The sequence below is a fragment of the Heteronotia binoei genome, chromosome 15, assembly GCF_032191835.1.
Source record: "Heteronotia binoei isolate CCM8104 ecotype False Entrance Well chromosome 15, APGP_CSIRO_Hbin_v1, whole genome shotgun sequence".
Lineage (NCBI taxonomy): Eukaryota > Metazoa > Chordata > Lepidosauria > Squamata > Gekkonidae > Heteronotia > Heteronotia binoei.
In genome coordinates this window covers 57,505,159-57,529,256 of record NC_083237.1, presented here as the reverse complement: position 1 = coordinate 57,529,256, position 24,098 = coordinate 57,505,159, and the positions used below count along the sequence as shown (strand labels likewise).

The 24,098-nt window shown below is 47.0% G+C and overlaps 1 protein-coding gene and 1 long non-coding RNA gene across 2 annotated transcripts in view; one reads left to right on the top strand and one right to left on the bottom strand.

Annotated features, from left to right (window-relative positions):
- The window catches only part of RARA (retinoic acid receptor alpha), a 263,977-nt gene that overhangs the window by 4,029 nt on the left and 235,850 nt on the right, over nucleotides 1-24,098 (top strand). The gene's annotated exons all lie outside the window — the stretch shown is intronic.
- Nucleotides 15,888-24,098, bottom strand: part of LOC132584281 (uncharacterized) — a 59,924-nt gene continuing 51,713 nt past the window's right edge. Inside the window, exon 3 of the long non-coding RNA XR_009556243.1 lies at nucleotides 15,888-16,054. This is a non-coding gene — a long non-coding RNA (uncharacterized LOC132584281). The remainder of the gene's footprint in view (nucleotides 16,055-24,098) is intronic.

Sequence of the window (24,098 nt, the reverse complement as noted above, 5' to 3'; positions counted from 1 at the left end):
AACAATAGTAGGTGCCATTTGATCTAACAGTAAGCTGTATTAGTAATGGCGGGTAACTGCCAATTCAGTCGATGTAAATTTCGTTGATAGCTGTTACTGCGTATTAAGCAAAAGGTCCCAGGTCCCAGTGGAGTTTTCGAGGTGGGCCAAGTATTTATTTTTTGGGCCGGATGGTATAATATCTGTTTTTTCCTATTGTTGTAGATTTTAATTTAAAAAAGGCCTGGTGGAGGAGCACCATTTTGCAGGCCCTGTGGAACTCTGAGAGCTCTTGCAGTATTGGTATTTTAAATGCCACTCTTCAGTATCAATGTGGCTTGGGAGCCACATGCAGCTTTTCCATATGGATTGATTGATATTGGATTTATACCCCGCCCGATACTCTGAATCTCAGTGTTCCCTCTAAGGTGAGTGAGCGTGAGCTAGCTCACAGATTTTTAGTTTCCAGCTCACTCATTTTTGTCTTAGCTCAGGAAGGATGACCCCAGGCCACAATAATTTGTGCAGTAGCTCACAACTTTAATGCCAGGAACTCACAGCTTTAATGCCAGTCGCTCACAAAGTAGAATTTTTGCTCGCAAGACTCTGCAGCTTAGAGAAAGCATTGGTCACAGTCTCCTTTACCTCCCCCCCCCCACAACAGACACCCTGTGAGGTAAGTGGGGTTTAGAGAGCTCTTACAACACCTGCCTTTTCAAGGAAGGCAGCTATGAGAGCTGTGACTGACCCAAGGCCATTCCAGCAGCTGCAAGTGGAGGAGCGGGGAATCAAACCTGGCTCTCCCAGGTAAGAGTCCGTGTACTTAAACACTACGCCAAACTGGCTCTGTGTGGCTCCTGGAGGTCCAGGAGGAACTTAATGCAGGCTTACTCTCAAGTAAGCATGCTTACAATTGGGACCTCAGTCAGCCTCTGAGCATTAACCCATTGACAACTATTTCCACTGTGTGGAGCACAGAAGGAGGGGGAAATAGGCAGGCTAGCAAGCTCTTCTTCTCCACCACAGAGGTTGCCCAGAGACTTACGAGTGAGGAAAGAATGCACTGGAAGGGGGGACAGAATTAAAGAGGGCTGCACAGGGTTCCCCCTTCGTTTCATGGCTCTTATAGGAGCTGCATTTACTAACCTTGGTGTCAAGGTAAAGAGAGACGCGTAATAATGCAAATGGTGGCCAGTGATTTATATGGTATACATGTCTGTTTCCTTTTCCCACTGGTGCCAAAAAAAGAATCCTCTAACCTTTCCCTATGCTGGTTTTATGGGGACTGTTACTTCCAGCTTTTGTTTTTTAAAAAGTCTCCTCCTAGCTTGGTCGTGCATACATATGTATTTTATCTTTCTCTGTATTTAACATTTGTCTTGCGGCTCTCAAACATTTGACATTTATTCTATGTGGCTCTTATGCTAAGCAAATTTGGCCACCCCTGTCATAGAGGATCCTGAACAGTATCTGGTGGTGGACTTCAATCCTCGTGGTGGATAGATTAGGATAAAATAGCAAACTGCTGGGTTGCACAGATTTTTGCTCCAGACAGGAATAAATTCTTGGCTTTAGGAGAGAGCTGTGTTATACACATTCCTAGATGACCTTCTGGTCACAAATCAAGGCAGTGAAACCCTAAATGGTGTGGTCATTGGCAGCTTCAGACTGCAGTCTCGAATTGGGACCTTTTAAGTCAGCGGGGCTTATTTTCTACTAGCGCGGGGTCAGAGAGCAGCTCCTCATTTTTGCGGTGACTCTGCAAGGTTTTAGTTCAATCCTCTTTTAAGTTATGCCGCCAATGTACTTCATGCTATAAATGCTTACGGAGGACATAAAAACAGCTTTGAGGAATTTGATGATGACCCCCCACTTGATCCTAACCAGTTTGGTGTAGTGATGAAGTGCGCGGACTCTTATCTGGGAGAACCGGGTTTGATTCCCCGCTCCTCCACTTGCAGCTGCTGGAATGGCCTTGGGTCAGCCATAGCTGTTGTAGGAGTTGTCCTTGAAAGGGCAGCTGCTTTGGGAGCCCCCTCAGCCCCACCCACCTCACAGGGTGTCTGTTGTGGGGGGAGAAGATATGGGAGATTGTAAGCCGCTCTGAGTCTCTGATTCAGAGAGAAGGGTGGCGTATAAATCTGCAGTCTTCTTCTAACATTCTGTCTTCAGGAACGGCCAACTAGATCACCCTACGGAGGGAGGAATCCCCCTTTATCACCAGTATTTGTTAATCTAAGGTATATTGCCTCTGTATATGGAGGTTTCATTTTTACCAACCATGGGAACTGGACAAGAAATTGTGGCTTTGATTTTGAACCGGCAAAACTAGTTTGACCCTATATTAGTAACATCTTCATGGAAGCTAGTAGATTTTTCTTACCCAATTCTGTCTAATCCTTCTTTTGAGATTATAGCCCTGTGGCGCAGAGTGGTAAATTGCAGTACTGCAATCCAAGCTCTGCTCACGACCCGAGTTCGATCCCAGTGGAAGCTGGGTTCAGATAGCCGGCTCAAGGGACTCTTATATATATATACACACACACATATGTACATACATTCAGTCATGCAGTCTCTGACTTATATAGGCCATCTGCTTCCAAGACAGCAGGCCTTTATGGTTGTGGCCCCAAAATTATACAATTCTCTCCTCAGGGGGACTCTTCTGTTGCCAGGGCTTTTTTGTGATCAGGAAGGCAGTTCCACTGGCTTGGCATCAGGGGGTGGGGCCTAATATGCAAATGAGTTCCTCCTGGGCTCCCCCCCAAAAAATAGAGCCCTGTCTTCCATCAGTGAGTGATGACTTCTCTTTCGACTGGCATCCCCTCAGTGTCTGATTTTTTTTTTTTTTTTTTAAAATAAAGGCTAGAAAGAAGCTGACACTTGGCCTTCAGGTACCCACCCAAGTTTCAAGCACTCTTAAAAGTCATATTCTCCTGCCTGGCCCTGAATAGTGGGGGAGGATTGTAGACTTGATACATTGAACAGTGGTTTCCCCTGCTGCTCTTAGGGAGTGCGTGTATTCTGTCCCTTCACAGCACTCTCTCAGACCCCGAGAAATGATTCTCTGTTGGGGTTCTGATAATTTATTTTATATTATTTTGTAGGCTTATATTCCGCCCTTTCCCGTAAGCAGGCTCAGGGCGGATCACAACGCGAATTTAAATAGCAATAAAAACCTACAGATTTAAACTTAAAAACAATGCAGTAGAATTCACAGAACCAAAAAGGATCATAGGCGGATAGGGCACGTTTTATAGAATAAAACAACTGTCGGCCTAAGAACAGAACGATGGTAATAATCAGGCCTTTTTTTTGTAGAAAAAGCCCAGCAGGAACTGATCTGCATATTAGGCCACACCCCTGACACAATTGTTGTTTCACACATTTGCATATTAGACCACCAATTGTAATAGTGGGAGATCTCTGGGTGTCACCAGGAGGGTGGCAACCCAATACCCCTGACCACTCCTGCGGATGGCTGCCCAGTTCGATGAAGTCTGTGAGCCAGCGGCTTGCGGTTCCTGGCTGGCAATGACTTCTGCAATTTCCTGGTGCTCCGAAGCTTATGTTTGAGATCACTGTGGTTGCTAGCTGAGGTTTGGGAGCTGCTGGGTCTCATGATGCATTGCTCACGCAAATGAGGAGTGCTGTGTGCCCAGCTTTATGACTTCCGCAGCATGCTGTCTGATGGATTAGAGCAAGGGTGGCCAAACTTGCTTAACGTAAGAGCCATGCAGAATAAACATCAGATGTTTGAGAGCCGCAAGGCATGGACAAATATTACATGTCTTTATTAAAACTCTTAATACTTTCTTTGCATACAAAGATAAAATACACATGTACGTACTTTACGTGACCATGCTAGAAGGAGACTTTAAAAAAAAAAAAAAGCAGGGAATAACAGTCCCCCTAAGACTAGCATAGGGAAGGGTTAAGGATTTTTTTTTTTTTGCACCATACACACACACCATATAAATCACTGTCCACCATTTGCATCATTATACATCTCTCTTTGCCTTGACACCAAGGTTGGTAATACAGATCCTACAAGAGCTATGAAACTAAGGGGAAACCCTGCATTGCCCTCTTTAATTCCGTCCCTCCTTTCAGTGACTCCCTTGGCTCTTGTGCTCTCTTTCCCTGCCCTAGGTCTCTGTGGTGGAGAAGAGCTTGCAAACCTGCCTATATCCCCGTTTCTACCTATGGGTCAGTGCTCAGAGGCTGACTGAGGTCCCAATGCTAAGCATGCTTACTTGAGAGTAAGTCTGCATTCAGTTCCACCTTGGCTTCCAGGAGCCGCACAATATGTGGAGCCACATGTGGTTCCTGAGCCATAATTTGGCCACCCCAGCAGAGCATGAGATGCATCTTCCTTGCACCTGCATCCATCGCTCGTTATTTGGATGACTCTTGGCCAACAGTTATAATTTTCCTGCACCTTTTATTGTAGGGGTGTCAAACATCTGGCCTGGGGGCCAAAACAGCCCCACGGAGGGCTCCTATCAGGCCCCCAAGCAACTGGCTGTCATCTGCTTTCTTCTCCCTCTCTCTTGCTTACTTCTGTGTAACAGCTTGCTTTGCAAGGCTTGCTCAACCACACAGAGCAAATAGAGTAATAGAACAAAACTTCTATTTTCTCCATTGGCTGAGGCTCCCCACTTGGGGAAGAAGGGGGGAGGAAGAGCTTGCTTTGCCATCGCACAGCTACTGAGTCAAGCTTCCCTTCTATTGGCTGAGGCTCCTCCCCCTCCTGGTTCCATGGGGAAGGCAGGGAAGAGCCAGAGCTTCCTTTGCACAGTTCCCCAGATCCCATGGGAGAAATACAAAGAAAGCACTTTTAAGACCAATGAGTGCTAGTGTTTTAAGCATGTTTTAAGTTTTTTTAAAAAAGAAATCTTTAATTGTGTTTAGATCCAAGTGGGCTGCCGTGTTGGTCTCAAGCAGCAGAACAAAGCAGAAGAAAAATGTACCCTTTTTTTCTCATGGCAAACTAGAATGTATTTCTCTTTTAGAACAGTGTATCAGAATATTTTGGGTTTTTGTATTGACGTACTCAAATAGGGAATATCTGTTTATCTTATTCCATATACTAACCGGTCTTCAACTATATTCTAATGTATTCTTTTCTTCTAATGGCAAACTATAATGTTGCTATAACTTCTTGAGATACTAATGCCCTCCATTTAAACCCACAACTAAGAAGCCAGAATGACACCCAGATTTATGGCACTTCACACCTATGACATGTCTGCTTTTTATCACCCTCCACTGCTGTTACAGCCCAGTTAACAATACTAAACAAACAAACACAGGCCCCAATTTGGGATTCTTTTAATCTGCTAAAAACATTCTCATGACTCTACACTTTCTCTATATTTAAAGATAGCTTGCCATTCCATTTTGTCTGACGAAGTCTGCTTAAGAGCATACGAAAGCTTACATTCTGAATAAAACTTAGTTGGTCTTAAAGGCGCAACTTGTCTACTGCTTCGTTTAATTGTGTTTGTCTGCGTCCTTTATAAAGTTTATATCTCTGCTATCTAATCTTAAATAGGTACACATATGGCCTCGCCCAGTCTCTTTTATGTCAGATCTGGCCCCCATAACAAATGAGTTCGACACCCCTGTTTTATTGCATCCAAAATATTTAATAGGATATATTTTATATGGTGGTTTACGGGTTCCCTATCACAGACAGACCCCATTCAGTTCCAATGTGTTCCTTTAACTTTTTTTTTTTGAAGTGTAAATTCTTTGCCTTTTTTTATTCTGTACTTTGTACTGATTCAAATATTTATTATCTCTGTTTTAGTATCATTGTGAACTACTCTGAGCCCCACTTTGAGGGGGAAAAGTGACCTATAAATTGGGAAATAAATGAAAAAAAAAAACTACAAAGGGAGGCGATCTTAACTCGGCCAGAATTACATTTCTGCTGTCCTTCCCTCATTCCAGACGGGTGTATTAAATTTAAATTGTTTCCAAACTGTTCCAAGCGGTTATCAGCCCATTTCTGAGCCCAGGAATGCCTTTTTAGATTTTATACGTGCCGTCAGGGCCTTTGCGATGTCTGTGTCTGTTCCCTTGCAAAAGAGGCTGTTTGCGTATTCCCATTTTATAGACAGGGAAACGGGCACTTGTGGTTATGTGGCAACGGGGCTACCCCCTTGGTCACCCACTGAGCCTGTGGCAGAGGTGGAATGCCATCACTGGCCTTCTAAGCAGGCCTCGGATTCAGCAGCAGCTCACAGGAGTTGTGCTCCTGAACCTTTCTGAGAGTTCCCCCTCTTCCTTCCCAGCTACCTTGTCCATTGAATAGTAGGTGCAGCTGCATAACAATCCCTGGATTAGGAGAGCGGGCAGCCAGCCAGCCAGCCAGCCACCAGGGGCTTTGGCCACACCCCCAGCAGCCCTCATTAACCCCTGGAGAGGCCCACAGCACCCTTTCTCCACTTCTTTATGTGATAGCCTTTTGACTGGGGGGGGCAGCTTAGGAGAGCTCCAGGCATGCGTGGCCTGCTTGGGCTGGCCAGATCTCTAGCCAGCCCAAGCAGGCCTCGCTCACCCGGGGCTCTCCTTTCTGGCATCAGGCTGCTTTTGATTGCGGGCTGGTGGCATATGCTAATGAGCTCCACCACCTATTTTTCTACAATACGACCCCTGCTTCTAAGACTTCAGTTTTTGCACATTTTTGGAGCGGTGTTGTTCTGGTCAGAGCCCTTCTTTCTGGATTGAATGGAATGAGGACTCCGGTTGTGGCTTTTCTCTGAGTAGGTAATTCTTCTAAGGTTTTCTTCTTCTTTTGCCTGTCTTGATGTGGTTTGCTCTGCTTGACCCTCTTTCTGTCCCAAGTTGCCCACGATCTCCCTGCACCAGCCTTCCTTTTGCTTACCTAGCTAAGGTCCAGGCCGGTCGCTGATTCTCATTTAAGAAGAAGAGATTGAATTTATACCCCACCCATCCCTTGGAGTCTCAGAGTGGCTTACAATCTCCTTCCCTTCCTCTCCTCACAACAGACACCCTGTGAGGCAGTTGGGGCTGAGAGGGCAGCGCTTTCAAGAATGGTGACTGACCCGAGGTCACACCAGCAGCTGCACGTGGAGGCGGAGTGGGGGATTCAGACTTGGTTCTCCGAGATCAGAGTCTGCGCTCTTACCCACTACGCCAGTCTGGCAGTCCTACACAAGAACTTTCCAGTGGCTTCTCTTCCTCTTCTTTTTAGCACTTGCACATCTGGGTGTTTGCTGGAAGGGAGAGCTGGCGGCGGTGTTCTTAGCAGCTTTCTCTGTGCCTCTTTTCCAGCAGGCGTGGCCTGCTACCTGTGCATCTTGTCACTTTGGTGTAGTGGTTAAGTGTGTGGACTCTTATCTGGGAAAACCGGGTTTGATTCCCCACTCCTCCACTTGTGGCTGCTGGAATGGCCTTGGGTCAGCCATAGCTCTGGCAGAGGTTGTCCTTGAAAGGGCAGCTGCTGTGAGAGCCCTCTCCAGCCCCACCCACCTCACAGGGTGTCTGTTGTGGGGGAGGAAGGGAAAGGAGATTGTGAGCTGCTCTGATTCAGAGAGAAGGGCGGGGTATAAATCTGCAGTCGTCTTCTGTCTGGGAAATGAAAAACCAACAGTGCCATCTTCTCACTAGCTATAGTCAGCATGTTTTGAAGTCAGAGGGGGACCCCCTTGGTCTCCCTTAATTGTGTTTGGTGGAGGAGAGAGCCAGAATTAAGAAGAGAGATTGGATTGGTGCAAACCATTGCACAGATCTTGCCTCCAGGTAAAGACCTGTCGCTTCCTTGCATCACCGGTCACCCTCTTTGGGCTACTCTTTTCCTATGAGCGTGGCTCAGATCCAGAAGTCCAACCGCCTTTGTTTTAAAATGAGTTGCGCTCTGTTTCTTAAATCCAGAGACGCAGTCCAGCGCCTCCCTTCTCCCTTGTAGAGCTGGTGTTCATCGCTAAGAATCCTGCCACTCTTTGTGCCTTCTGCAGCACCTCCTGGGTTGGAGTCCCTTGGAGAATTTTCACTCCAGAGCAGGGCTTCAGTCCCTTTGTAGTCCTGTGCTGCTTCCAGGGGTGGTTGAGAAATGTCATCTGGGAGTGGTAGGAAGAGAACAGGCTGGACCTTCTTGCCCCGACAGCTCTTCTGCTCGGCTGAGTATCACTTGCAATCTTCCAAGTTGGTGTCCAGACAGGATCCGCTCTTTCTCAGTGGGTCAGCTGAGGCTGGAGAGCTTTGCTTTGTGGTTTTGTGGCCTTCTGCCATGGTGTTACAAAGAGCTTTTTCCTCTTTTTTGTGTTTGCGAAATCCTCTTCTCTGGAACTGGTATTGGTCTCAAGGAAGTGACACCAGAGAGGACTGTAAACTGGAATCCCTAATTGGGGGACCAGGGCTTTTTTTTGTAGCAGGAACTCCTTTGCATATTAGAATCATAGAGTTGGAAGGGACCTCCAGGGTCATCTAGTCCAACCCCCTGCACAATGCAGGAAACTCACATCCCCCTAAATTCACAGGATCTTCATCACTGTCAGATGGCCATCTAGCCTCTGTTTAAAAACCTCTGAGGAAGGAGAGCCCACCACTTCCCAAGGAAGCCTGTTCTACTGAGGAACCACTCTAACGGTCAGGAAGTTCTTTCTAATGTTGAGCCAGAAACTCTTTTGATTTAATTTCAACCCATTGGTTCTGGTCCTACCTTCTGGGGCCACAGAAAACAATTCCACACCATCCTCTAGATGACAGCCCTTCAAGTACTTGAAGATGGTGATCATATTAGGCCACACCCCTCTTATGCAGCCAATCCTTCAAGAGATTACAGGGCCTACTGTAAGCTCTTGGAGGATTGGCTACATGAGGGGGGTGTAGCCTAATATGCAAAGGAGTTCCTGCTTAAAAAAAAAAGCCCTGGAGAAGACAATGGAATCCAGCCGGGCAGAGAACGGCACCGTTGCTTTATTTTAATTAATTCATGATCTCGCTCATGTGGGTTCAAGGTGGATGACGGATAGTGAGTCAGTGCAGTCGACAGAAAGGGGGCATTCGGTGACTAATGCACTGGGAGGTTTGATGTCTGGAGTCACCAGAAAGAAGCAGAAGCCTCGTGGAAGTGTTAACATAACACATTCAGCAGTATAGAAATTACATAAGGCGATCCTGCTGCACACAGCAGAAAAGACCACAAAGTCCCAATCCTTTATCCAAGTAAGTTTGTGAAAATGTATTGTGTTATGCAGCCTTATTACAGAACAGCCCTCTTCAGTAGCTCAGTTTTGCATAGTTTGCGGAAGGCCAAGAAGGTGGGCGCTTCTGTGACTTCCTCGGGCACAGGCCATTCCCCAGATTTGCTTAGGGATTGAGGGCACAGTGGCCCCCTCAGATTGGCGTACAGGGGAGCCGGGCACAGGCTGGTGGCAACTAAGCAGAGTCCGCTCACGCCCCTCTCAGTTTGGAAAAGAGCTGTTCCTCCCTGGGTTAGGAACCGATAAGCTTGAAGCCTATCGGGAAGTGTAAAGAGTTGGAAGTTTGGATCTGAAGAAACGCCTTGTCTTGAATGCGAAAGACCAAGCTTTCTGCGAAAAAGGGGTCCGAATGTTCCAGAAGTGCTCGTTTAGCCGCGTGTCTGAAAATTTATTAACTGCACATTTGAGAATGGAATTTGGACCGGAGTCTGTCTGAGAAATGTTATTCTTCTGCTGCTGGAGCTGTGGATGTCTACCTGAGGAAAGAAAAGAATGATTGGATTACCAATTTGAACTTTACCTGTTGGACTTTTGGGGTTGATGTCCCACTCTCTGTTGTGCTTGTTCCATTTTGCTTTTGTCATAGTATTTTCTATGATCCTTTGAATAATGTAAATTGTTCTAAGCAATTGTTGTAGTCTTCAGTTTGCAGTCTGAGCTCTCTGCTCACAACCTGAGTTCGATCCCGATGGAAGCTGGCTGAAGGTTGACTCAGCCTTCCATCCTTCCGAGGTTGGTCGAATAAGTACCCAGCTTGCTCTGGGGGGAAAGTGTAGATGACTGGGGAAGGCAATGGCAAACCACCCTGTTAAAAGTCTGCCATGAAAATGTCGTGATGCGACGTCGCCCCAGAGTTGGAAATGACTGGTGCTTGCACAGGGGATTATCTTTACCTTTTTTCTCAGTCACTTTAAGAGAATTCTTTAGACCGGGGTGACCAAACTGTGGCTTGGGAGAATGCATTCAAAGTTATATTTGCTTTCTTTCCACCTCTCTCTCTCTCCTTCCTTCCTTCCTTCCTTCCTTCCTTCCTTCCTTCCTTCCTTCCTTCCTTCCTTCCTTCCTTCCTTCCTTCCTTCCTTCCTTCCTTCCTTCCTTCCTTCCTTCCTTCCTTCCTTCCTTCCTTCCTCCCTCCCTCCCTCCCTCCCTCCCTCCCTCCCTCCCTCCCTCCCTCGTCTTGTGGCTCTCAAACATCTGATGTTTATTCTGTGTGGTTCTTATATTAAGCAAGTTTGGCGGCCCCTGCTTTAGCCCCTATTACACGGAGGCGGTGCCTTCCCCCCCTCCCTGGGGGGCACTTTCCAGATGTTTGAGCTTGTCGAGCTTGAGCCCTTTCTGCCCACTCTTCAAAGGGGATGGAAGGAGGAAAGAAAGGTGGCGGGCCTTGGCCGCTAGGGATGAAGGCTGGCATCAGGAGCCCTCTTGCCGAAGAGACAAGCTGAGATTATATGAGCCATGGCACAACCGGAGCCTTTCCTAACTCTTGGCTAGAACCCTCCTTGGCACTTCTCAGGCCCGATGGGTACAACTGGAGCCGAAGAGGTTGCTCCAGCCCCAGGGTGGCAGGGGGCATTAACTGTTAGACTCCACCCAGTTTCCTTCCCAGGAGACCTCTGTGAGCAAGCTTTTTTGGAAGGTCACCAGCATAGCAAACCCATAACGTGTCAACGGCTGTTCCACCCTTACTGTGGGTGGAACGGGGCCACTGTGTCGGCATAGTCTGGGCAGACTGACAGCTGCCTGTACCTTTAGGAAGCAGGTTCCGTCCTGCCCTGAAATGCTGCTGTCACCGGGTGGACGTAATCTGCAAACCTGACTCAGGATGGATTTGCTCTGTGAACGTGGCTACCTCTTGCGTTGGAGGGGCGGGGAAGAGGCTTGTGAAATGTGGTCTGAGAAGGGGCCTTGGACTAGAGATGTAAAATTTCTGGAAATTTTGAAGCTTGGAAAACCCCTCCGTTTTTTTCTGTTTTTTTCCCCCGGAAAAAAACGGAAATTTTTGGAAAAATTGAAAAAAAAAGGGACTTTTTTCTTTTCCAGATTAAAAGGCGTTCTGTTACATTAAGAACATAAAATATGACTACGGACAATTTTACTAGGCATGAAATTATCACAGCTAGCATATTAAAAATATAGTGTATCCAAACAATTATTACGAACATTTACTTTGAAAATAATATTTATTTGTAATTGTAACAAATGGAGCAAGACTCTCCTGAACCTGTTTACTAGTTTATGTTGAACAGACAAAAAAACCTCCACAAAATAATCTTTAAAAATCCAGAAGTAACAATTATTCATATTTCCTCTCCACAATATTAAATAAAAATAAAAAAAACTCATTCTCATAAAAAGAATTGAAGAGGGGGGAAGTGTATAGAAGGGAATGTAGGACTAAGTTTCAATGAATGGGCATGACCTAGGACTTGCTTGTCCTCAGTGCACAGAAATTAGAATAATCTGATACCATACATAGTTTTTGGAAATGATTTGGAAGATACTTGAACACCTTGTCTTAAAATGTTTTATTCATCATGTTAAAATAAAATGTTCCATAATCAATGTTTTTCTTTTCTTTTCTTCAATTTTTCCAATTTTTCAGAAAAAAAAAGGCTTCAGGAAAAAAACGGGAAAAAACCCGATTTTTTTTTCCGGGGCCTTCACATCTCTACCCTGGACCTTTCCCGGGGCTTGTGGTAGATGGGATGCATGCCCTAGGAGAGCCCACCCTCCCCGTCTCCTGCACTGTCATAAATTTTGGAACTCCACAAGAGAGGCCTTGGTGTTGAGAGAAGGCAGGCTATAAATATTTTAATTAGGAATAAATAGTTAACCTTATACTGGATTCGTGCAAGCTTGGAGACTATGAGCGACCTGGTCACATCGCGTGCCCGAATTCCCTGTTACACTGCTACGTGTTCTTGGCGCTTGGCTTGTTTGGTGTAGTGGACTCTCTGTGCAGACTCTTGTCTGGGAGAACCGGGTTTGATTCCCCACTGTTCCACTTGCAGCTGCTGGAATGGCCTTGGGTCAGCCGTAGCTCTCGCAGAGTTGTCCTTGAAAGGCCAGCTTCTGTGAGAGCTCTCTCAGCCCCACCCACCTCACAGAGTGTCTGTTGTGGTGGGAGAAGATACAGGAGATTGTAAGCCACTCTGAGTCTCTGATCCAGAGAGAAGGGTGGGGTATAAATCTGCAATCGTCTTCTTTTTTCTGACCCTCTGATCAGATCGGGCTGAGAATGGGGTGGGGTGGAGGGACATTCACTGCGGGCAAGGGGGCCTTTGGCCCTGCTGACCGGCTGCATTTGCTGACCTCCAAAGCCACCCGGCCTTGCTCATGGTAGTGACATCCTGTGGTTGACTTGGCAGAGGCCAAGGCGTCTGGTCCGGTGGCTGGCAGGAGGGAAGAGGACGTCTGTTCTTGTGGCAGCCGTCTGCTGAGACAGTTGAGTAAACAGGCCCTGCAGTAGTGCAGAAAGTCATGGAGCAAGCAAGAGAACAGACTGCTGGGTTTGTGTGTGTGTGTGTGTGTGTGTGTGTTAAAGAGGGTTTTTTCCTCCTGAACGATTCATTTTACATGTTGTGTACAATGCTCCCTCAAAGATGTGGAGTCTTGTGATCAAAAATTCTACTTCACGAGCTGCTGACATTAAAGTTGTGAGCTGATGCGTCAGTCGGCTTGCTCTGAGGCCACTTTTTCCTGAGCTAAGACAAAAATGTGTGAGCCGGAGGTTACAAAACTGTGAACTAGCTCACACATAAGAACATAAGAGAAGCCATGTTAGATCAGGCCAATGGCCCATCCAGTCCAACACTCTGTCACACAGTGGCAAATTTTTTGTGTGGCTAATAGCCACTGATGGACCTGTGCTCCATATTTTTATCCAAACCCCTCTTGAAGGTGGCTATGCTTGAGGCCGCCACCACCTCCTGTGGCAATGAATTCCACATGTTAATCACCCTTTGGGTGAAGAAGTACTTCCTTTTATCCGTTTTAACCTGTCTGCTCAGCAATTTCATCGAATGCCCACGAGTTCTTGTATTGTGAGAAAGGGAGAAAAGTACTTCTTTCTCTACTTTCTCCATTCCATGCATTATCTTGTAAACCTCTATCATGTCACCCCGCAGTCGACATTTCTCCAAGCTAAAGAGTCCCAAGCGTTTCAACCTTTCTTCATAGGGCAAGTGTTCCAGCCCTTTAATCATTCTAGTTGCCCTTTTCTGGACTTTCTCCAATGCTATAATATCCTTTTTGAGGTGCGGCGACCAGAACTGCACACAGTACTCCAAATGAGACCGCACCATCATTTATACACGGGCATTATGATACTGGCTGATTTGTTTTCAATTCCCTTCCTAATAATTCCCAGCATGGCGTTGGCCTTTTTTATTGCAAACACACACTGTCTTGACATTTTCAGTGAGTTATCTACCACGACCCCAAGATCTCTCTCTTGCTTCTCCCAGAAGCTGCCCCACACTGACTCAGCTTAGAAAGAACTCCGGTTGTGGACTTTTTGACAGGTTTGTTTGCAGTTGGAAGAGGATGCCTTCAGGAGCCAGTTTGGTGTAGTGGTTAAGTGCACGGACTCTTGTCTGGGAGAACCGCGTTTGATTCCCCACTCCTCCACTTGCAGCTGCTGGAATGGTCCTCGGTCAGCCATAACTCTGGCAGGAGTTGTCCTTGAAAGGGCAGCTTCTGGGAGAAGCTTCTCTTAGCCCCACCCACCTCACAGCGTGTCTGTTGTGGGGGAGGAAGATAAAGGAGATTGTGAGCTGCTCTGAGATTCTGAAATATGGAGTGGAGGGCGGGATATTAATCCAATATCATCAGCAGCAGCAGCAGCAGACTGAGATGTTCAGATAGCCCTGGGCTGGTGATAGGGTCACCAGATCCCGTCTGGGGGGAGGGATGGAGTATGGGGGAATAGGTTTGCCAAATCCAGGCTGCAGAAACTTCTGGAGATTTGAGGGTGGAGCCTGGGGAGGGCGGGGACCTCAGTGGGGTACAGTGCCCTAGAGTCCACCCTCCAAAGCATCCATTTTCTCCAGGGGAACTGATCTCTGTAACTTGGAGGTGAGCTGTAATACCAAGAGATGCCCGATCCCACTTGGCTTCCCTAACTGGTGCAGGCAATAGAGGTGGGTTTGACCTGCTCCATCCCTGTCAAAAATGGCAGTGGCCATAGAGGAACTTGTTGTCATTTATGGCCAGCCTCTGCGCTGTGTGTATCCTTGCTTCTCTGGCCTCTGTCGAAGGCGGCCCCCCGGGCACAGGTTGGTTCTGGCTTCCGGTGGCTCTCTGAGAACTTCCCCAGTCCCTGGAAGTGTTCCAGTGCCTTTCCGAGAGGGCCGTTGCGGTGTCCTCGAGAGGAGGATGACTTCCTTTCTAGAACAGAGAGTAAGGGGAACTCTGGGAAATCCCCTTTGTGAGTGTCACTGGGGAGAAATTCAGATGCTGACATTTCTTGCGCAGAAAGCATGCAGGGCCTTGCCCTGGAATAACCCTGGCTGAAGTACCTTCTCTTCATTATCATGCATGCGTCTGCGTGCGCACACAAGTACAAGATGCGTTTGTTGCCTGTGTACTGTTTGAGGAGCTTCAGTGCTAAAAGCCCAGGCTCAGCGGGTTGAAAAGAACAGGAATGCCTTTTTTTCCGACAACAATTTGTGTACTTGAACCTTCTCAGATCTCCTTCACCTCAGGCCCCCCACCCCACCCCCATCTACATTCAAAATGAGGCGTAGAGAAGAATTACTGCGGAGGAGATTTTGTGTTTGCAAATCTATTGTTTGGGAATGAATAGTTTCTTCCTCCTCTCCAGTACCAGCACCTTGGCCTTTTTTTGGGGGGGACCGTGAATTGTGTAGTTAATACCCCAAAAGGTGTTCTACCTTGGACTTTTCTGCTTTCCCCCTCCCCACTCATCTAGGCAGGGGTGGAATTCTAGCAGGAGCTCCTTTGCATATTAGGCCAAATACCCCTGGTGTAGCCAGTCCTCCAAGAGCTTACAAGGCCTTTTTTTGTAAGCTCCTGGAGGATTGACTACATCAGGGGTGTATGGCCTGATATGCAAAGGAGCTCCTGCTAGAATTCCACCCCTGCATATAGGGTTTTGCAGCTGGGTCTCTGGTTGCCAACTTCCAGGGGGTTCCTGGAGCTCTCCTGGAGTTACCCCTGGTCTCCGGACTGCAGAGATCAGCTCCTTTTGTGCAAGGGCAGCTTTGTCTTTGCTGAGTCCCTTTTACTCCACAGACGCTGCCCCCCCTCCAGGCACCCCCCCCCCCCGATCTCCAGGAATTTCCCAAGCCGTAGTTGACAACTGTGGCTGTGTCTGAAGACAACCTTGTGAATATGGGTATGCGCCATATTGGGGTTTTGTATGTATGAATGAACATAGTTTTTTATTGCAGGAGCGGGAGAAGCGTATTGCAGTTCTGCCTTTACGAATGAAGAGAGTCCAGCTTTAATTGAGATGTATGAAGAAGAGGAGATCGGATTTATACCGCACACTTTTCTACCCAAAGGAGTCTCCTTCCCCTTCCCCTCCCCACAACAGGCACCCTGTGAACAGGTGCAGAGTCTTGTGAGCAGAGTCTAAGCTGCAGAGTCTTGTGAGCAAAAATTCTACTTTATGAACTACTGGCATTAAAGTTGTGAGCTACTGCATAAATTGGTGCGCTCTGGGATCCTCCTTCCTGAGCTAAAACAAAAATGTGTGAGCTGGAGGCTAAAAACCTGTGAGCTAGCTCACGCTCATTCCGCTTAGAGGGAACACTGCCTGTGAGGTAGGTGGGGCTGAGAGAGCTCTGACAGAAACTGTTCTTGAGCAAGAACAGCTCTGTGAGAACTTATGGCTGACTCAAGGTCACATCGGCAGGTGCAGGTGGAGGAGTGGGGAATCAAACCCGGTTCTCCCAGATAAGAGTCCGTGCACTTAACCACTACGCCAAACTGTAAGAACAGTGGGCCAGGTTTTAGGTCTGTCCAGTGCAGAAGTCTGACAGTATATATTTATGTCGTTGTCTACTTCCTTGCAGGGACTCAAGGTGGATGGCGCGTAGTGAGTCAGTACAGGCGACAAAAATGGGAAATCCAAGAACTAATGTGGGAAGAGACCAGAAGCCTGGAACCACCAGAAAGAAATGAAGCATAGCATAAATCAAGGGTGACCAAACTTGTTTAACATAAGAGCCACATAGAACAAGCGTCAGATGTTTGAGAGCTGCAAGGAAGGAAGGAAAATAGATGGAGGAGGGAGAGATGGAAAGAAATCAACTTTAACTTTAAATGCATTCTGCAAGCCACCGGCTTGCTTGGCTTGGAGGAGCGATTTAAAGAGAGAAATGCCTTCTCCAAGCCAGCCAACAGGGCAGTGGGGGCTTTGAAAGCCACAAAATATGTGTGAAAGAGCCACATGTGCCTCCCAAGCCACAGTTTGGCCACCCCTGGCATAAATATTTCTTTCTTTCCAAATCCATCAACATTACTATCCAGAAAGCAATATTGTGGGGGAGAGGAGAAATGGGAGAACACACATTTCCCCCCTATGCTACAGGCTTGCTACATCATTAAATTTCACATGAGCTGGAATTCCATATTTGGTGATAGCTGTCAGGAACACATGCACAGTAGTTTGCAGTTTTGTCTGTAGGAATGGAGTCCAGCTTTAATTGAGATGTAAGAACAGTGGACCAGGTTTTAGGTCTATCCAGTGCAGCGTTCTTAAACTATTTTATTTATGTTATAGTCTGCCTTTCTCACGGGGAGTCAAAGCGGATTACACATAGTGAGCCAGTATAATAGATGAAAATGGGGCATTCAATAACGAATGCATGAGGAGATTAGAAGTCTGGAACCACCAGAAAGAACTGAAGCATAGCCAGTTTAAGAACATAAGAGAAGCCATGTTGGATCAGGCCAGTGGCCCATCCAGTCCTACACTCTGTGTCACACAGTGGCAAAAAACCCCAGGCGCCATCAGGAGGTCCTCCAGTAGGGCCAGGTGAAATTGTTAAGCATGCAGACTCTAATCTGGAGAATGGGTTTGATTTCCCACTCCTTCACATGCAGCCAGCTGGGTGACCTCGGGCCAGTCCCCACAGAGGTGTTCTCTCAAGAGCAGTGTTCTCAGAGCTCTGTGAGCCTCAGCTACCTCACAGGGTGTCTCTTGTGGGGAGGGGAAGGGAAAGGAGATAGTAAGCCGCTCTAAGACTCCGAGTGAAGGGTGGGGTATAAATCCAATGTCTTCTTCGTCTTCATAAATATTCAATGGCATATTGAGTGATGTAGAAATTGCACAGATAGGATCCTTCTTACAGTAAACCGCACACAGCAGTATAAACCTCAGTCTCAACCATTTGTCTAAGCAAGTTTGTAAAACCGTTTTCTACAGCGCAACCATGTACTGTTGCGTAGATGTTTCTGCAAGCTCATGAACAGGGACTAAGGGTGGGGGCTTGTTTCTTTCTCACTGGTGCCCGTCATTTAAAAGCTGTACTTCTTATGGAGGTTCAACTACTTATAAAGGTTAACCGCCATCAACATACCAAGCAACCTAAGCAACTGACTCGCAGCATGTTTTATGCTGCTGGTGAACTGTGTAATGTATGATTTCTTTTTGACTGTCTGGATCGGGTGGCCAAACTTGCTTAATGTAAGAGCCGCATAGAATAAATGTCCGATGTTTCAGAGCCACAAGACACAAACGACAGATGTTTGAGGAAGAAAGTAAGGAAATGGTTGGGGGAGGAGAGAGAGAGGTGGAAAGAAAGCAAATTTAACTTTGAATGCATTCTCCAAGCCACCAGCTGGCTTGGCTTTGAGGAGGAGAAGATGATGATGATTTTGGATTTATATCCCACTCTATACTCAATCTCAGAGTCTCGGAGTGGTCACAATCTCCTTTACCTTCCTCCCCACCCCCCAACAGACACCCCGTGAGATGGGTGGGGCTGAGAGGACTCTCACAGCAGCTGCCCGTTCAAGGACAGCTCTGTGAGAGCCATGGCTGACCCAAGGCCATGCTAGCAGGTGCAAGTGGAGGAGTGGGGAATCAAACCCGGTTCTCCCAGATAAGAGTCCGCATGCTTAACCACTACACCAAACTGGCTCTCAAGTGATTTAAAGAGAGAAATGCCTTCTCTAAGCTGGCTGATGGGGTGGCGGGGGCCTTGAGAGCTACACAATATGTGAGAAAGAGCCACATGTGGCTCTCGAGCCGCAGTTTGGCCACTCCTGGTCTGGATCTTGCTTGCTCATTGGTTTCGTTGGGTGATCTAGTGTCAAGGGAGATCCCCAGTGTTTAAGGGACTCCTTCTTAGATGTTTGCTGAAAAGTACCATCCTCGTTGTGGTAGTGCAGGAGAAGACTGCCAAGTCCTGCAGTAGAGTGGTATTTATTCAGAGCCACTGGTGTACTGGGTGTTGTGTGAATATAAACGAAATATGGGTCACATGACAAGCTCGCTGCTAGGGCTGATCCTGATTGGGACTACATGGGTTTCACCACTGCACGGCATCTTTGCGGATGTTGGTGCTGGGCACAGCATTCAGTGTTTTGAGAACCTTGGTTCTAATGTTTTTTAAAAAGCAGGTTTCTAGCCCGGAATGCTACAAAAGTTGGTTTTAAAGCACGCCTGGCAAAACCTCAGTAGGGGGGACTGGAATTTTAATAATCAAAAGACCCTCCTTCAGAATGAAAAGAGATGGGATAAATTAAGTAAATGAAAAAAAAAAGGATGGGCATGTGTCTTGATCTGCAGCGTTTGTACCCTTTTTGGGAGGACAGCAAATCTGGGCCAGAATTTTGATGTGTTTTTTTAAAAAATGTCAAGTAAAGACATGGATTTTGTGTGAGCAGTAAGTTTATGGCAGTGCAAGGGGGGTGGGGGGTGGGAAGAGGTGTCAGTCTCTACTTGCCTTAGAAAAACAAAGCAGTTTTCTAGCATTGCAGAAAGAGCCATGAAAGAACATGTGCAAATGTGTACAGAGCCCAAATAAATTAAGCCACCAGTGTTTTAAAAGCAGAGTAAACCAGCGCAGAAGAAAGAAGAAAGAAATGGCACCGTTTTACAGAGAAGCAGCAAGTGTATAAAAGTTACAGATTTCGGCTCCTCTTGGCACCGAAACTGACTTCATGGCAGCGGAATTGTAAACTGGTCAGCATGGGGTGCCCTTTAGCTTTCTTCCATGCCCACTGCAGTAGGTTGGCAAAGAGGGTGTTTTTTTCTTCTCCTTCCCCCACCCCCCCGCCTTGCCAGTAGATGTTCCTCTTTAGCTGGAATTGAAACTGCGGCGTGTGGGCGACATCAGGAAACGTTGCGTCAAGGCTGGTGGTTGATTCTCGTCACCCAGTTTTTTCTTCTTTTAAAAAAAGGAACTTGGGTTTCCCTGGGGAAAAAAAGGGGTTATGAGCACATATATGTGTTAGACAAATTTATGAAAAGTTGGGTTGAAGGTAGCTTTTTTTTGGGGGGGGGGTGCGTTTAGGTGGGGTGGGTGGTGGAAATTAAAGGTGGCATGCTTTGAAAATGGCATCTTTGATTGTCCTGGGGCTTCCCAGAACTTTAAAAATCTCTGAGCAAGACGCTAAACCCCTCCCCACTTCCTGAAAGGAAGCAAAAGAAATGGCTGTTTCAAGCGATGCCGTTGACTGTGGAACTCCATGCCACAAGAGGCTGCCTTTTAAATGCAAAGGATTAGATAAAAAGAACTAGGAAGCTGCCCTTATCCCTTAAAAACAAACAAACCCATATCTGAAATCTTCGTTGTCTTCTTACTCCCTGTCGACTGCGGCGCTTAAAAGTATGGCCTTGGTCCATAAGCATTCCGTCCCCTCATCCTTGATAAACACATGGCAGGAGGAAAGGAAAGAATAGGTCTCTTGAGAGCTGTTATATGAGCTGCAGTAACTAGAACACGGGTGGCCAAACTTGCTTAACGTAAGAGCCACATAGAATGAACGTCAGATGTTTGAGCCACACGACAGAAACGTCAGGTGTTTGAGAGCCACGAGAGAGACGATTGAGAGCTGCAGGACAGGAAGGAAGACAGATAGATGGGGGGAGGGAGGGAGAGGCAGAAAGAAAGTAACTTCAACTTTAAATGCATTCTCCAAGCCACTGGCTGGCCTGGCTTGGAGAAGTGATTAAAAGAAACAAATGCCTTCTCCAAGCTGGCTGATGGGTTGGTGGGGGCTTTGAGAGCCACATGTAACTCTCGAGCCACAGTTTGACCACCCCTGAATTAGAAGTTGTTCAAAGATTAGGGCACATTCAACTGCCTGACAAATTTATTATTTTAGTTTTTTATTTACTTTGTTTATATCCCGTCTTCTCCCCCAAAGCAGCTCACACTGTTCACCTCTTGTCCATTTTATCCTCGCAGCAACCCTGTGAAGTAGGTTTGCCCGAGAGAGAGTGGGTGGGCCAGTGGGCCATGGCAAAGTGGGGATTTGAACTCGTAACCACTAGAACATGCTGGGTCTCTTGTTTGCTCACCTTAGGTTGTAAACTTAGGTGTTTGAAAGTGGTTATGTGCTCTAAATAAGCTAGGTTAATGTTACAGCCGTAAAAATGGTGCACTAGGAAAGGCTCTTCTGCCTAACTCGAATTTGCAGGGGTACCTGAATACCAACAGCGTGGAGGAATTCATGCAGGAATGCCGTTCCATAATACAGGAGCTGCTGCAGAATAAAAGTTCTGGTCAGACAGGCAGTGCCAGCGTGTGCCTGTGTTTTGGTACTTTCAGAGGTAGGGTTGCCAAGCTTGTTTTGGAAAATACCTGGAGACTTTGGGGGGTGGATCTGAGAGAGGTCAGGGTTTGGGGAGGGAAGGAGCCTCAGCATGGCACAATGCCAAAGGAGTCCACCCTGCAAAGCAGCCGTTTTCTCCAAGGGAGCTGATCTCTGCCAGCTGGGGATCAGTTGTAAAAGCAGGAGATCTCCAGGCTCCGCCCCCCGGAGACTGGCACCCCTATTTGATCTGCTGAATCCTTTTTTGCCCTCCGTCCTTTCCTTCAGGATTAATTTGTCTGCAATGTTTTCATTGCTCCCTTCTCATCTAGTTACCTGAGCGTCGGACAGGAATTCTAGGTGAGCTTTTATATCTCGCAGGAGGAAGGTGTCAAATTGTGCCAACTGCGACCTCCCCTTTCCATTGCATCCATCCGTCTAGATCAGAAGGGTCCCATAGGGGTTTCTGGGGGACTTAGAGGGTGTTAAGTACCGACTTCTCCACCTGCAGTGATCTTGAGCATCCATCGTCCCCTAAACTGTCAGCGATTCCAGCTTTTGCGAGAAGGATTTGGGTTGATTATCCTTGCAATTGCAAGAGGATTGATCTCCGGACTGTCTGGAAAGTAGGCTGCTGTTCTGCTGTCGGTAGGTAAAAAGCAAAAAGGCTTTCAATTTTTTTTTTTTATAATTTCAAAGTTTTATTTAAAAATTACAAAGCAGAACAAAAAAGCAAAGCAAACCAATAATAGGAAGGCAAACAATACATCAGTTCATTCATACAGTAACTCCAAAGATATTTTTACAGGAAAAAAACCACATTGTCGTCTTAATAAATCAATAAAAGACGAAATCTAAATATTTCCTAGGCAATCTGCAATCCGTAGTATTATGGGAAGCAACGTATTTTAAAAAAGGAGACCGTTTCTTCTTGAAATCAGCTTTATATAAAGAATGATCAGCTATTAATAGCCGTGTTGCAAGTTTATCAGATATTAACAAATCCCACACCTTGTGAAACCAATTTTGAACTAGGCGCATTCTCTTTCTTCCAACTTCGTGCTAACACTGCTTTGTGCTTTTAATTTGTAGGGCCAGTGCTGCTCTTGGGCAGATAGGTTCCACCGGTAGCCCTGTTATTGTGGAGTGGGAAGGGGAGGGGGAGAGAGAGCAGGTCTGCTGGACTCATCATCGCTGGTACGGTTTGAAGCATCTTTCAGTTTCGGGCCTTCTGGGCTGCGGCTGGTACTTAAATGTTAGCTTTTTGTTTTGCCTGGAGAGCGCGATCTATCCCTGCCTCCTCCTCCCCTCCTGCACATTGGCAGTTGCATGCCAGCGCGTGGATGATGGGCATGGCATTTGCCCTGTGGCAGGAGCGGTGCAGAGAGGGGTTCAGACTCCAGACGCATGCCCTTCCTCGGCCACGCGCTTTGCTCAAGGGGTCTGTGGTATCCTAATGCAGGCTGACACGGTTATGGAGCTGAGCGTCGGCCATCTCCCCCCCCACTCCTTCCTCTCCTGCCACACCAGTGTGACCTTTACATGGCAAAGAGCAAACTTTGGCTCTCCCACACGCTGGGGAGGGGGGAGGCCCAGAACCGTATGGGAGAGCTGTAAATGTTATACCAGGCTTGACTGGGCCCGATCTCAGGAGCTAAGCAGGCTCAGGCCTGGCTATTATTAGGATGGGAGACCTCCAAGGAACTCCAGGGACTATGCAGAGGCAGCCAATGGCAAACCACCTCTGAACACCTGACCTGACCTGGTTACCAGCCCAAGCTACCCTGGTCTTGCCAGATCTCAGGCGATAAGTGGGGTAGGCCTTGAATGAGAGATCACCGAAGGTGTAGTAACAATAATTATCATATGGCAGTGTGCGTAGTATAGTTATTATTATCATATGGCAGTGTGTGTAGTATAGCCAGGAGATCCTAAGATTGTCTGGCAGCCAGGAGTTCTAGCTCTTTTAGTGTCATGTACCACTAGGTGGCGAGCTAGATTTTTTTTAAAAGGCAAGAGATGTTTTCAGAGATGGTTTCACCATTGCTTGCCTCTGTGTCACGACCCTGGTATTCCTTGGAGGTCGCTCATCAAAATACTAGTCAAGGTCAGTGAAGGTCCAGTTTGGTGTAGTGGTTAAGAGTGGTGGAGTCTAATCTGGATAACGAATTTTGATTCCCCACTCCTGCACGTGAAGAAGAAGAAGACTGCAGATCTATACCCCGCCCTTCTCTCTGAATCAGAGCGGCTTACAATCTCCTTTATCTTCCCCCCCACCACAACAGATACCCTGTGAGGTGGATGGGGCTGAGAGCTCTCCCCAGAAGCTGCCCTTTCAAGGACTGCCAAGGCCATTCCGGCAGCTGACCCAAGACCATTCCGGCAGCTGACCCAAGGCCATTCCGGCAGCTGCAAGTGGAGGAGTGGGGAATCAAACCCAGTTCTCCCAGATAAGAGTCCATACACTCAACTACTACACCAAACTGGTTCTGATGCCAGCTGTGAGTGACCTTGGGTCACTCACAGTTCTCTCAGAGCTCTCCCAGCCCCACCTACCTCACATGGTGTCCATTGTGGGGAAGGGAAGGAGATGATTGTAAATTGTTCTGAGATTCCAAGTATAGGGCAGGTTATAAATCCAATCTCCTCCTCTTCTTCCAGTGAGAAAGGAAGGAAGGGGCTATACTGGTAATCCTGGGACCTGCATGGATAAAAAGCTGTATGGGTTTTATGGTAGTAGCAAGGAGGAGAATAAAGCGAGATGGAGTGAAATAATTGGTTGTATTCAACCTGTAACATGGGGTCATAGTTTATCACAAGCAAAGAGCAAAAAAGGAGCCAGGAACTTGCAACTTGGATAATTTCAGGTGGCTCACACAAGTGAGTCAAGCCACATATTGCAGAATTCCCCAGGGGAGACCAAAACAAATCCCGTTTCTCAGTTAAAGGTGGCTGAGAAATTCTTTGCTTGACTCCAAACGGTGACAGTCAGCCAGACACCCCCCCCCCCCCAAAAAGGCAGAACTCTGAAATAGATACTTGGTACTGCATCCGTTCTGCAAGCAAACCCATTTCCCCCAAAAGTGTTAACGCAGGATGTGGGTTGTTTTAGTTTCTGTTTAGACTTGTGGGGAAATTGCCCTGCGGGTG